This window comes from Spermophilus citellus (genome assembly GCF_964194105.1).
Source record: "Spermophilus citellus genome assembly, chromosome: 4".
Classification (NCBI taxonomy): domain Eukaryota; kingdom Metazoa; phylum Chordata; class Mammalia; order Rodentia; family Sciuridae; genus Spermophilus; species Spermophilus citellus.
The window spans coordinates 204,788,176-204,801,667 of NC_138185.1; the positions used below are offsets into that span (position 1 = coordinate 204,788,176).

General features: G+C 37.0%; 1 protein-coding gene across 10 annotated transcripts in view; it reads right to left on the reverse strand.

Annotated features, from left to right (window-relative positions):
- The window catches only part of DIO2 (iodothyronine deiodinase 2), a 231,957-nt gene that overhangs the window by 183,781 nt on the left and 34,684 nt on the right, over positions 1 to 13,492 (reverse strand). For 7 of the 10 annotated variants that reach the window (XM_081290476.1, XM_081290473.1, XM_081290472.1 and 4 more), the window contains one exon: positions 360 to 487. The gene's annotated coding sequence lies outside the window, so the exon portion shown is untranslated. Of the gene's footprint in view, positions 1 to 359; positions 488 to 3,427; positions 3,486 to 13,492 lie in introns of those variants that run through there. The other 3 variants (XM_081290479.1, XM_081290480.1, XM_081290478.1) reach the window with 2 other exon arrangements.

Below are 13,492 nucleotides of genomic sequence, written 5' to 3' on the forward strand. Positions count from 1 at the left end.
TGGGCTTACTCTGGGACTATGGGTAAAAGTGCATTACCATGACTTTTCTCCTGTCAAAAGAAAGCACTGAATATTATACTCAAGGACTCAAACCACCTGCCAAAACTAATCATCTTAGAAAAAAACATTAGAAATGAAAGGGGGGAAAAAGAGAAGCAAAGAGGCAAATGGATCATGAAGAGAGTTAAAAGAAATGGGAAACTCAAAAGAAGCTGTTGACATAAAGTTCTCCAATGCAGGATTCAAAAATAAGGGAATGATGACCAAAGACCTTGGTGAACATAGTTACGGTGAATAGTATGTGGTCAGGCATGAGATTTTGTGCAATTAAAAGGATCTTGCTCCAAATAAAAGCCTACCTTTGTTTGCCGCTCTGCCCTCTTACACTGAAATGTCATGGTTTTGCATGTTCTTTGCTCCATGCAATTGTGAGCACTTTAGCTTGCTGCCAAATGACGTAGCTGGTCACCAAAGGAGCTGAGGAATCCTGCGGAAGAGGGCAAGAAAAATACATGGAATTAATCCTGAGCAGGCAGAAGAGTCCGCCTCTCACAGTCACGATGTCAAGTCACATTATAATTGTCTAATCACACACAAGCTTATCCCACAGGAGGGAACAGGGCCAGGATTTTCAAAGTACCAGTATGACCCCAGGCCACAATGAACAGGTCTGTAGCTCATGTGCCGCTTGCCTTAGGTGAAATTCGACAAAGATGAACTGCTTTTGGGCATTTATTTTTACACTTAGCATGGGTTTATTGATGCTTCTTGTCCATGGTGATGGCCAACTTGGATGATGTACTTTGAGATTTCCTAAACAATCTAGCCATAAATACAACCTAGCCATAATACTTTGAAAGCAATAAATACAGAACTACATAGAAACCCAAAAACTTCTGTTTTCTGAAATAAGTCCTTAGGAAAAACCTTTACTGATAGCTAGAGGTTGGATTAATGAGCAAATGATATCGTTAGGGTGAAAATCTCTATCAAGGGACACCCATCAGCTTACATTCCAGTACCATAGTGGATGACAATCATCGATTTGGCCTTTACTGTTTCAGTTTGCATGATTCGAAATTTGGTCATGATAGTTAGAGATGTCACGCCACACTTAGGTAAGTAGATGCACCACTATAATGACCGAGTGAATTGGAAAAAAAAAACGGTTGTAAAAGGGGAAAAATAGAACTTCAGAAATGAATTATCTGTGGATAAAAGAAAAGTAGAATATTCTGGGATAGGGATCAGTGGTCTTAAAACCATTCATAGCAATCATAGGTGGGAACTAGTTTGAGAATCAGATTCTCAGACTTCACCTCAGACCTAATCATAAATCCTATTGGGAGAATTTAGCAATCCATAATTTAACCAAACTTTTCAGGAAATCTGGTGCACATTCATGTCTCAAAAGCACAACTGAGATAGGGTATGAAAATTCAAGCATTCGGAAGAGAAAAGCAAACAGAGCAAACCAACTACTCCTGTGCAGGATTATCAAAAGAGAATGTTGGTGTCTTGGGGGACATTTGCAGACTGATCCTAAAGTCTGTAAATAATTAGAGAGTTTAAATAGTCCAAACAACAATGTTAAAGAGATTAAAAAAATGTCATTAAGATGGACTGACTCTTAAGTGGTTCTTCAACTGAGGGGATGATGGACATGATCCTTATCCCTGTGACATTGCAGATTTTCCACAAGTTCATTACAAATGGTGTTTTCATCCCCAAATTCTTAAGTGACTGAAATCAGCCTTAAGTCCCAGCAGCTGAAGTTTTCGTGGTCTGGCAAGTATTTGGTATGACTCTCTGCACCTGAACTTCAGCATTTTCCTTCTGAATAGTTTACTGAGTAAAGAGAATTTGAAAAGAAATTAATAAAACACATTCTTTGAGGTTGGAAAAATATAATCTTCCCCTGATCATAGACTGGCTAAGTCTGTACCAGCAAATGAAATACAGATAAGAAATACACAATAACTTAAGATGGTGTAGTCTTCCTAATTATTGCATAAATCTAGGGAAACTTCTAAGAGAGGTCAGGGGTCAAAGGGAATGTTGGGAATTCAAAATTCAGGAAAGGAAAAATGTAGTATAATAAAATCATAAAATTAGTGTGGTTTTTCCAAGCTAAAGTGAAATGCCAGAAAAATTTTTCTACCTTCCTCACCTCCTGAAATGTTGCAAGCAACTCTTAACTCTGGGATATTAACAAGAAGCAAATGGAAGGTTTTTATCTGTGTTTTAAACTCTTTTATTTAGCTTAGACCCAAAAGGCACTCTGTGCCTATAAAGTGACATCCATTTGCTAGTTCAGTTCCCCAAGCTAAGAAAGTAAATGGATGTTTTGGCAAAAAGTCCTAACTCTCCGAGTTGTTACACTAGCCATTTTGAGAAACATTTTGTTTATTCACTGTTTCCTTATAATGGGAGATGGTACCAGATTAAATTTTTAAAAGACTGGAAATATCCTAACAAATTTTCTCTTTTTGATAGGCCTAATTGTTTGCAAATATCATTATGAACCTCATCGTACTCCTACAAATAGAGATTGCAAAAGATCCTTTAAAAGGACAACCGGAGGTGTTAGTTTCAGAGCCATTAAACAATTGAGTTCCAGCTCATAAAAATTATGTCACTGAAAAATTAAATTTTATCCAGCCAAGCCCAACTCTACAAGTTCAGATTCAAATTCAGTTTTCTCCTGAGAATTCATTGTTATCGTTTTCTTTCTTTCTCTTTTCTACCCTTTTCTTTCTTTCTTTCTTTCTTTCTTTAAAACAAGGGCAGCAGTCTATAGTCATATCACTGCCAAAACTTTTGAAGGCACCAGGAATAAAACTACAAAAATAGTAATTTAATATTTTCCACCTGTAGCCATAGCTCTCCTTTAGTACTAGTCTCATGCTGGCAAAACACGAATAATGCTTTTGACACACCTAAAATTAACTTTCCCTACCATATTCCACTTACCACCAAGAATAGACTATAGACTAAATTGTTCTTTTTTTTTTTTTTAAGAAAATGCAGTTGAATCTGGGATCCCATTCTACTTCTACAGAGCATCAATCCAAGCTTTGGTGCTGAACATTGCTCTGTCCTTCAAAGTTAAGGGAACTTTAACCTTGTTAAAGCAAAGGGAACCAGTTTAGGCTGTTCCAGATCTCAAAACTGTTACTAAAGAACCCTTCTAGGGAGCATCAGCCCAGAGGGCAGCTGGAAGAAATTCAAAAGTTAGGCTAATACTAAGGGACTTAAAAAGCCAACCAGTTATTTGACGTGGTACACAGTCAGCCTTCTTGTTTGTTGCTTCCTAGACCTGGATCCACGCAAGTAGCTCTGCATGCAGTTAAGGCAGCCAAATATCTGGAACAAAGGAAAACTCAGGTGTCCGTGAACCAGGACTATGCCACACACAGACACTCACTGTCAAGCTCAACTTCTAGAGGAGTGTTTCTCCAGCTCAGCGGCCTGGTGCCCTTTTGTCTTGCTCCCTTGCTTTCCCTTTCAATTTAAATGGAGGTTGATAGGCATTAGAGCCACCTGGGTTCAGGTTTTGTCAATTGTATAGAACTTTCCATTCTTTGCCTTCTTCTAAATTTTCATCATATAGATGATATATGTCAACCCTCATTGCAATGGAAGCCTTCGAAAGCCCTGACATTCCCAAACCTCTCAACAATGATTTCATTTTTTTTTTCAGGCAATACACAATATAGTTGGTCTCCTTTATGATAAAAATCTTCTGGACAGCCCTTGGGAGTTAGTTTGAAGGAAATTGATAACTATGAATGAACACAAATAATCTCAGAAGAAAGGAAGTCTTGTCGATGACATAGCACTCATTTTTCTCAATATTATCTCATAAATTGTTCTTATGATTTACCTGAAGGTAGAACATATAGGGATGTTTTCATGGGAACCTCATTTTCCCCTCCATACCATTAAGTCTGTAAATGACATTTCACAAATTTATATTGAATATCTGCAGACACTGCCCTTAAGAAAAAGATCACAGTGTACAATTCTACATATTCTATATCTGGTACAAATTGATTTTCAAAAGGGCTACTTGTACTTTTAGGTAACAAGTCATCCACTTTGTCAATTGTCAATTTGTGTGTCTGGGTAGACATGCCCAACTTAGTCCAATGCCCTTTTAGAAATTATAGATTTCTCCAATTTAAAAAAAAAATGCTTCATCAGTTTGGGACCCATCAAACAAAGAAATCAGGAGACAACTTATTTTATGTAAAAAACTAAACTAAAATTAAACAATAATAACAGTTTATTCAATCAAATAAAGGGAATGTTATAGCTAATTTTCTTAAATTTTCTGGGTAAAGTAGAAATCAACAGTCCAAGTACCTAATTATAAACACAATTGGAATGAAATTCAAATGAAATTTTACCTATAAGTATCTTTCTCAGATGATAGATCATGAGCTTTGTAATGTTTTGAACAACCAATAAAAAAATATATAAAAAAGTATATTTCTCATTAATGCTTAACCATATTTGCCTATGAGTACTCTGCTACTAATCCTTAACCATTACTAAACATTTTCATAATTGAAATTTGTACATAAATCCAGTACAAAGTTGAATTGATTAAACAAATAAATTCAGATTTTTAAAAAATATTTATTTTTTTGTAGTTGTACACAATAAATTTTATTTATTTATTTATTTATTTATTTATTTATTTATTTATTTATTTTTATGTGGTGCTGAGGATGGAACCCAGGGCCTTGCACTGTGAGGCGCTACCGCTGAGCCATAACCCCAGCCCCTCAGATTTTATTTATGAAAATATCCTTATTAAATTCTAGTAGGCCTCAAAGGTCATTGGCTACATTCAGAATGAACTTTAACCCAAGCACTATGAAATCTTAAAAAGTGAGGCTATGAGTTAATAGATCTGGATTTCTAAGTAGGCCAGGTTCATCTTTTCATTGTTCTCCATCGGACATCTTAGGAGACATACTAACCATACCATATTTAAGAATCATTAGACAACTCACCATCCCTGAATCTCCACCCAACTAACAGAAAACCACCTGAGTCTCCTCAGTAAAGATGTCTTCTTTGAGTGCATATACTCCATCTTCATGGTGGCCGGATTGCAATAACCATGACCAATCACTGTCTAGTCTTTTCTAGATACTGTGATAAGTTCTTGACCTCCATAGTCTTCAATGTGTCTCTGTAAAGAAGATATTCTTTGCTTTTTTTCTCAGATAAAGAAAGTAATGGTAAAGTTGTCACCCAGCTAGTAAGCCGTGGAGCCAGCATTTAGATCCAAGGCTCTTCTACTTTCTTACCTTGGGGCACTCTTAGAAGCCATCATTACCTTTCAGTGAACCATTGTGAAAATTTTTATTAGGTTACTCTTCAAGACATTTGAAAATTATGAGAGAAATATTTTCAATAGCAGAAAAATATCAAATGATACATCTGAGGAATGGAGCAGTTCTCAGGAGTTATAATGATTGAACTGATAGTGATATACAAGAATTCGAAATTTAAAGGAAATGAATACAATAATAGTCGTAGAGAGCATTAATTGAGGACTTACTATGTACATGTGATAAGTGCTGCACATATCTTAACTCATTTAAACTCTTAAGAATGGATAAATGTATTCTCAGGTAAACAAAGATGCAGGAAAATAAGAGCACACCAAACAAACTTTGCCTAATTCAGGGACTCTCCATTGCATTGACAACTACCTTGAAAAGCTACCTTGTGACTATCTGGACATGTCACATTTTTCTAATCTAGAAGTTACAACCATAAATATAGTACTTTCATAAGGAGTGAAGACAGATCTGAGATTGTCAGTCTTAAAGGTTATACAATTTGGGAGTTCCTCTTTGAAAAAAAGAACGCATAATTGTGGGCTGGGGTTGTGGCTCAGTGGTAGAGCACTTGCCTAATGTGTGTGGGGCACTGGGTTTGACCCTCAGAACTACATATAAATAAATAAATAAACAAAGATATTGTGTCCATCTACAACTAAAAATATTTTTTTAAAAAACAAGCAAGAATACATAATCGTGATTACAAAATTGGTTAGGAAAACATACAGTGGTAACTGAATGTTGTTAGGTTATCTTGTGTTTTCAAATTTTACAAAGACATATATATATAATCCTGAGGATGCATGGAAAGAGCTCTTCCCACAGACTTGGAAAGAGTTTAAGCAAGCAAGGGGTCTCAAAGCTTTCCAGTGGCTTCGTGGTCTACCTGCCTCTGACAATGAGCAAGAGTGAAGGGCATACGTTTAGCAGGGTATCAGAAATGACGTCACCATCAAAGGTACAAGTGGAGAATATCTTTCAAATTAACCCCAACAGCCTATTTCATTTCAGGGGACTTTATAACTGTTGCATCTCAGGAACAACTAAGACACATGTCACAACTAATCATCCAACTAGAGATGGAGGCACATGTCATTGGGTTCAAAAGTGAGTCTAAAGGTACTTGCCTGGCAACAAGACTGAGTGGCATATTGTAACACTCTATAAACCCCTCTGGGAAACAGCAACCACTTCTCCCTCCTGAATGTGTCAAAACACATCAGAGCAATAGACAAACAACTCAGACATTTACCAGATTTCCATTCTTGTATATTGACCCCAGGGATCGGGAGGGGTGAGGGTTGGTGAGACAGGGAGCGTCCACTTACACGTAATCCTCCCAGAAGTACAGAGCTCATTTGTGTTATCACACCCTCAGTCCTTTTGTTTCTTAATAATAGACAGACCCATTTTTTTCCCTTCCACCTTGTAAAAATCCACTTAGAAGGAGTCTAATGCAGTCAGAGAGCATTTACAAATTCCTTAGTGGGACCACCCATTAATGATACTACCCTAGAAGAGATGAAGAAAAAAAATGAAGCATAGATTCAAAAGTCAAAGGGATCAGGTGAGCAGCATCCTGGTGGCTTTCATTAAGAATGATCTAATGAAATTAGCTGGCATGGCTTTCCTTGGAAAAACAATCTTGAAATGAAAGAGAAAGGTCTTATGCTGGTGAAACATACATGTAGATGACAGACACAAATTGACTTCCTTATTTGCACGCTTAGATTTTTCTGAAGGTCGGAGAGATTGAACCCTTCCCTGCTGTTTGTTTGATTTGGTCTGAGTTGAAGCCAAGAGACGTGGTGATGGAAGTTTGGAAAAACAATTAAAAAGAAATGTATGGGGTGGTTTTTCTGGGATCCTAATTAACTGGCCCATTTCTAGGTAACATTAGGGAAGTTGTGGGCAGTGATTATTATCTCTTTAAAGTCATAATTAAAATGTCAAACTGTAAGGTAGAATGTCTTCAAAGCTTCATGTAATTTGATTGTGTTGGCTTATTGGAAAAATGGCCTTGGAAATACAAATAAACCCGCCACTAAAAAGATCCCAGAAGTCCAGGCTTTATTCCAGCAGCATAATCTGTTGAACCAATAGCATTTTATAATTAACCACTCACCAAGTGGTAGACATCCAAATGTCAAAGCCAGTTTCATAACATGGGTAACACATAATACACCACAGAAGAATGGCTCACCGTAGCATACTTGGGGTGGAAAAGGGTGTTTGGGGTTAAGTTCACCTAGAGATGCTATCAACAGACCTCAGTGTGCTCATTTGACGAGTTTCCTAAATGGCTGGCACTTTATCCACTGTCTAAATTTGTCTGATAGAATTTTTGAGGATTCCTGCATCTTATGGCAGACTTCTGTAACTCCCAGCATCGTGGAGTATGGATTCCCTGTCACATCTGTGTGGGGGAGTTAGTGAAGCCATCCTTCACTTAGGAAAGTAAGGCAATTATGACTTTGGGATGCAAGCAGCAAAAAACAAAAAAAAAAGCCCTCCAAAAAATGACTTAAACGACAAACACATTTGTTGTTGTATAACAAGTACAGCAGTTGATTAATGCGGCATCTCAACAACATCAACAGTGACCCACTTTCTTTCCATTTTTCCACACCACCATCCTCAACATGCCAGTTGTCCTCCTCATTATCACACTGTGGTTACATCAGCTCCGGTGTCACCTCCTCAAGGAATGTTGCTCCCATGAACATCTTTTTATCCTTTCCTGAAAGCCCCTCAGCTGAATCGCTGTCACATTGCATTGTCCATAATTATATCCCATGCCTGTGCCTGAACTAAACTCTCAAAAACATCTGTGATGACTAGGTTAGCTTCACATGACTCATCCCCAGTGCTGCAGCTAAGAGGGAACCCAATCTCCTTTGATATATATCCATGTCATACTGATACTGTTAAACAAATAGTAGTATTATTTGCAAGGAAAGAAGTGGAAGAAATCCTGGGTAGGCAACCAAAGGTGTCTACCCAACAGGTGAAATGTCAACTGTACCATCATCAATATGGTATATGTGAATTGCTTTCAGATTCTCTCTTCTATCTCCACTCCTGGCAACATATTGGTAAAATATTTAGCCAAGATCTTTGGCTATGAATAAGAGAAAAAAATAATTTCCAACTTGGAATTCATCCATTCATTTACTTGTTAATTCACAAAAATAGATTGAGCCTCTAGAAGGTGTCAGGCCCTGAGCTAGAGATGCAATAAGAACAAGAAAGTCATGGTATCTAAGATCAGAGAGTTTATAATCTAGCGGGGAAACACATTAAGGCAAATAAGCTGTATTATAGTGCTTGGACAGGGAAAGTACAGTACTATAAAGTAACAGAATAGTAACATGTTTTGATAGCAAGTCCTGAGAACTATATAGATGCACCTAGATGACATACCTCACCCAGTCTCATAGAGGAAGAGATTCCTGTTGTGAGAAGTGCAGAACATATGAAGATAAGTTGTAAGTAGAAAGAGTTGACAGAAAACTAAGGGGCTGTTGTGGCTCAGTGGTAGAGCACTTGCCTAGCATGTTTGGGGCACTGGGTTCGATCCTCAGCACCACATAAAAATAAATAAATAAAATAAAGGCATTAAAAATACAATAACATAAAAGAAAAATAAATAAATAAAAGAAAACTAAACTCTGAGAACCTAAAACATTTGCTCTTCTCTAATTTTGACTGAGTCAGCTAACTTCTCAAGGATACTTAGACTGCTAAAATAGGCCTTCTTCAGTTGGGGTACATGGATGTAATTCTGAAGATTAGTATACTCTAAGAATAAAAAACAATTACATTTTACTTTTATTAACCTCTAAATAAAAGTTAACATTCCCTTCAATAATAAAAGCATAGTTTAAAAAAAACTACAGGAAGGCTGGGGTTCACTGGTAGAGAGCTTGCCAAGCATATGTGAGGCACTGGGTTCAATTCTCAGCACCACATGGTAAATAAATAAATAAAATAAAGATCCAACAAACTAAAAAAAATATTAACAAAATTATAGTAATATCACTATTTCTCATGACTTTGTCAAATAGAAATTGTAGCTATTTCTTGTTAAATTGCAGTTGATGTAAGCATCTCAAGAAAGTGTTCATCATTATGGCATTTATAAGACCTACTCTTACATCTTGTTCTGTAGCCATTAATTTAAATAACATGTCCATTTTTAACATTTTATTATATTTCAATACAAATAGTTTCTTTTTTTATTTTTTTTATTTCTCTATATTTTATGCATCTAAAAGCAATAGTTACAGAAGAGGTTTATAAATCTCACCAGACTAATAGGGGTGTACCTACACATGAGAGATTTGGAAAAGTATGAGTTCAGCTTTTTTTGTAACTGTGTATTTAAAAATTAAACATAGTTTAGTTTAGTTTTTGATTTTAAGCAATGGTAGCCCTGTAGCTACAAAAACTAAAATATTCTTTTAGGGCATCCATGGGAACTCGGAGTCTCAGAGTTTGTCCTTTCCAAAGACCTGGAGTTTAATCAGAAAATTCATCCCACACCCAACTCCTTGTAGTCCTCCTCCTCACTGCCATTACCGTCAAGGTCAGCAGTTTCTTAAGTACTTGCTTTAGTAGAGACTTCATCACTCTCATAGTTAGCAATTTGATTAAAGGAGATGTTACTGCATGCCATGAAATACTAGTATTAAATTGCGGCACTGTGTTCAAACCCAAGAACATGACAAACCAATGCCCAAATCTTATTGTGGAATGTCTGTTATCTGAGACCACTTGTGGAACCAATTTCTGTATTAGTCAGTGTCTAAGCAGAAGACAAAAAAAAAAAAAAAAGCACATTTCTTTTTTGAACACAAGGAATTTAATATTTTTAAAAATTAGTTCAATATAAATTTTCTACCTAAAAAGTCAGGAATAGAACACTGAGTCAGTCTTGAGTCAACCCTTTTGTGTGAAGGTACTGATGGTAAACATCATTGGCTTTACAATCACATGACCTCAAGTACCAAACTCTTTGGTTCTAGAACAAAAGCAGCCACAGATATCAGACATGAGTTTGCCTGTCATGGCATCGAGGCATCGGGAGGGAAAAATTACAGGAGATAGCCTTGCTTCTGGGCCTGGGAAAACACAGGGAGGAGGTGGGACTGTTTTAAAAGCTAGAAATCTAGAGAAAAGACCCTGTGGTGCTGAACCACAGACTTCTTAGGAGGGGATGCCAGCTGGTGTTGATGCTTCCGAAGGTAGTGTGATAACTCAGTTCTTGAAAATTGTGGAAAACTGTAAGATGAATCCAGTAGTTGTTATGAAATGGTAGTGCTGCTCCTAAGGTGCACATAAAAACAAGCAGGAAACAGGGAGAAGTTCCCTTCTCCCTCTTCAACATGGCTCCCTCCATCTAGCGCCCCCTATTGGCATAGGCTACCAGGGAGCCAGCTGGCCATGAGGAAAAGCTGTTGACCAAGTCACAGCTCCAGCATCACAAAGAGGAGCTGGGAAGAGTGGACTTGGAACTGAGAAAAGGTAGCTTTATAACTGGCACACAAGTGATTCGTAAGCTTCACCAAGTATAAATAAGTTAAGGATGAATCAGCTTCACTTTTTCATGTACTCTGATTAGTGATAAACCCACTAAGTAATCTACAGAAACTGTATACTTCAGTACAGTTTATTGTTTGCTTATGTCCTAAAAGGGTCTTGAAAAAAATTATAGGAATGTCTTCTATCATTAGTTTTTCTTTCTATGGTTTCAATTACTTAGATTCAACCCTGATCCAAAAAAATATTAAGGGAAAACTCTAGAAATAAACAATTCATCCGTTTTCAATTGACATTCTGAGTTACGTGACAAACTCTTATGCTACCCTTTTGTCTGGCCCAGGATGTGAATCACTTTTTTATCCAGCATATCCACATAGTATATGCTACCTACCCTGTGGCAGTTGAGAGACGACATTCACATAAATTTATTACAGAGCATTATTATAGACATCCTATTTTATTTTTACTGTTGTTAGTCTCTTATTGTGCCTAATCTATAAATTAAACTTTATCACAAACAATGTAGGGAAAAACAGTACTAGCTGAGATTTCAGGCATCCATTAGGGGTTTTAGAATACATTCCCTGCAGATAAAATGAACTGCTACATTGTCTCCCTTCTTACCAGATGAAAAAGAAGATAAAGAACTATGACTAATCAGTAAGGGCAATGAACTTATTCAGATCACTTTTGACAAAGAAAGGGCCACCAAGACTGAGACAGTTTCTCCTGGTATTATTAGCACTATTTCTGGGCATATCCAGATAGTTCCATAATCTCTTCAAAATCTCCTGGGAAATTAAAAGGAATGCTAAATTCATTCAGCATTTTGAATAAAATGGCAATGCATTTTTAATGGGGTACTTCATTGCTGTGGGTGGCAGAAATTAACTGGAGATGGAATAAATGATAATTAGTAAGCTCTTTTATTTATGGAACCTGGTTCTTGGTCAAAAGGACCACACATTCTTTGCCCTTGGATCATCTCCACTATTAATAATTACAGGGATTCTGAGGAATAAAAGAAAATACAGCATGCTCCAGGTTAGCATGCCATAGTTGGAGGGTCCATCCAATATTCCAGGTTCCAGTTTCCCTAGGGTGTTTGCACCAAACAACACAGTGGACATATAATATTTGGATTCTTTCTTTCCCATCCCTACCATTCAAAGTCTTTGGAGAAAGATGAAACAAAAAAAAAGTTTCAAAATTATATCGCCATCCATCCTACTCTTGATCATTTCCCTATACTTTGCCTCCTTATGACATTTTATCTTATTTAATATGGCTCCCTCAGCCAACCAGAATGTACTGTGTGTTAACTGCTCAGTGTCCAGCACTGCATGGGACCCTGTAGGATTCTCAAAATGTCTTCCATGGTCAAAATGTTTATGATATGGTTAGAAGAGCAAAATCAAAACATGAACCTATTGAAGCCAAAAGAACATTAAACAAGGTAATTAATTTCTCAGTACCCTAGTGTAGGGGACAAGATTATGCCATGCTAAAATATGACTGCAGACGACCAGAATATATGACTCCAAATGTGCCTTTTTGGAATAGGGTTATTTAAAGATGATTATTTGAAAAAATTGAAGACACTAGAGAAGCTCTCACAACAGAACAGAAGGGACCCTTTTTCTAAAGAAAACTGACATTTATAAAGGAAATCTCCTTTTGTAAAGATGTTCCCCATTCCCATTCTGTACCAGGAAGAGAAGGATGATTCTAAATCCCCAAAAGTCCATATCAACAGAGAAGGCTGAAGTTTGCATACAAATTTTATCCTGGTTACCTCACTTTTCCTAAGTTCACCACCCAACTCCAAGCTCCCCAGGATCCTTCTTCATCTCCTTTAAAGATGACTGGCCTTTAAATCCCAACTCCTCACTGATATTTACTCATTTTCCCTAAGTATCTCAGGTGTATCCATGAGCTATATACATTACTGATAAACTTATGTTTGTTTTTCTCTTGTTAAATTTATCTTTTGTTTCAGGGTCCATCCCAACTAGGACTTGAGAAAATTAGAGAGAAAATTACTTTTTTCTCTTCTCCACTGGCAAAGAGAAAAGAAAACAAAGGAACATTCATGAGCTGAACTGAGAAGCCCAAGATTTAAAACCAGAAATAGAGTTTAAACTGGACCTTGAGGGATCAGTAGAATCTAAACCAAGAAAAGTTAAGGCCAAAAATACAGCTGAGCAATAGCACAGCAGCAAAGAGAAACTTTTGGACTTAGCCTAGGCCAAGGCCAAAAAATGTGCTAAAAGAACTGTGCAAAAAAAAAAAAAAAAAAAGGCTCATAGCCGTTAATGAAAGAGTTTTCAAGATTGTTAGTAATGTGTGAACTTTAAGCAGGAACTTGAGATAAATGGAGCCAGACATGCTGAGAATGAGGTTCTAGAAAGACTGATCATTATTAGAAAGAATGGCTTGGCAAGAGGAGTGCAGCCCTTCTAAGAGATGCCCCACAGGACTCTAGTATAGTGGCCCAGACACAGGTGGACAAAACTCCCCATAACATGCTGACCATGAGAATAAAGAGAACATTGGAATTGAGGTGACAGTGAAAGCTACACACC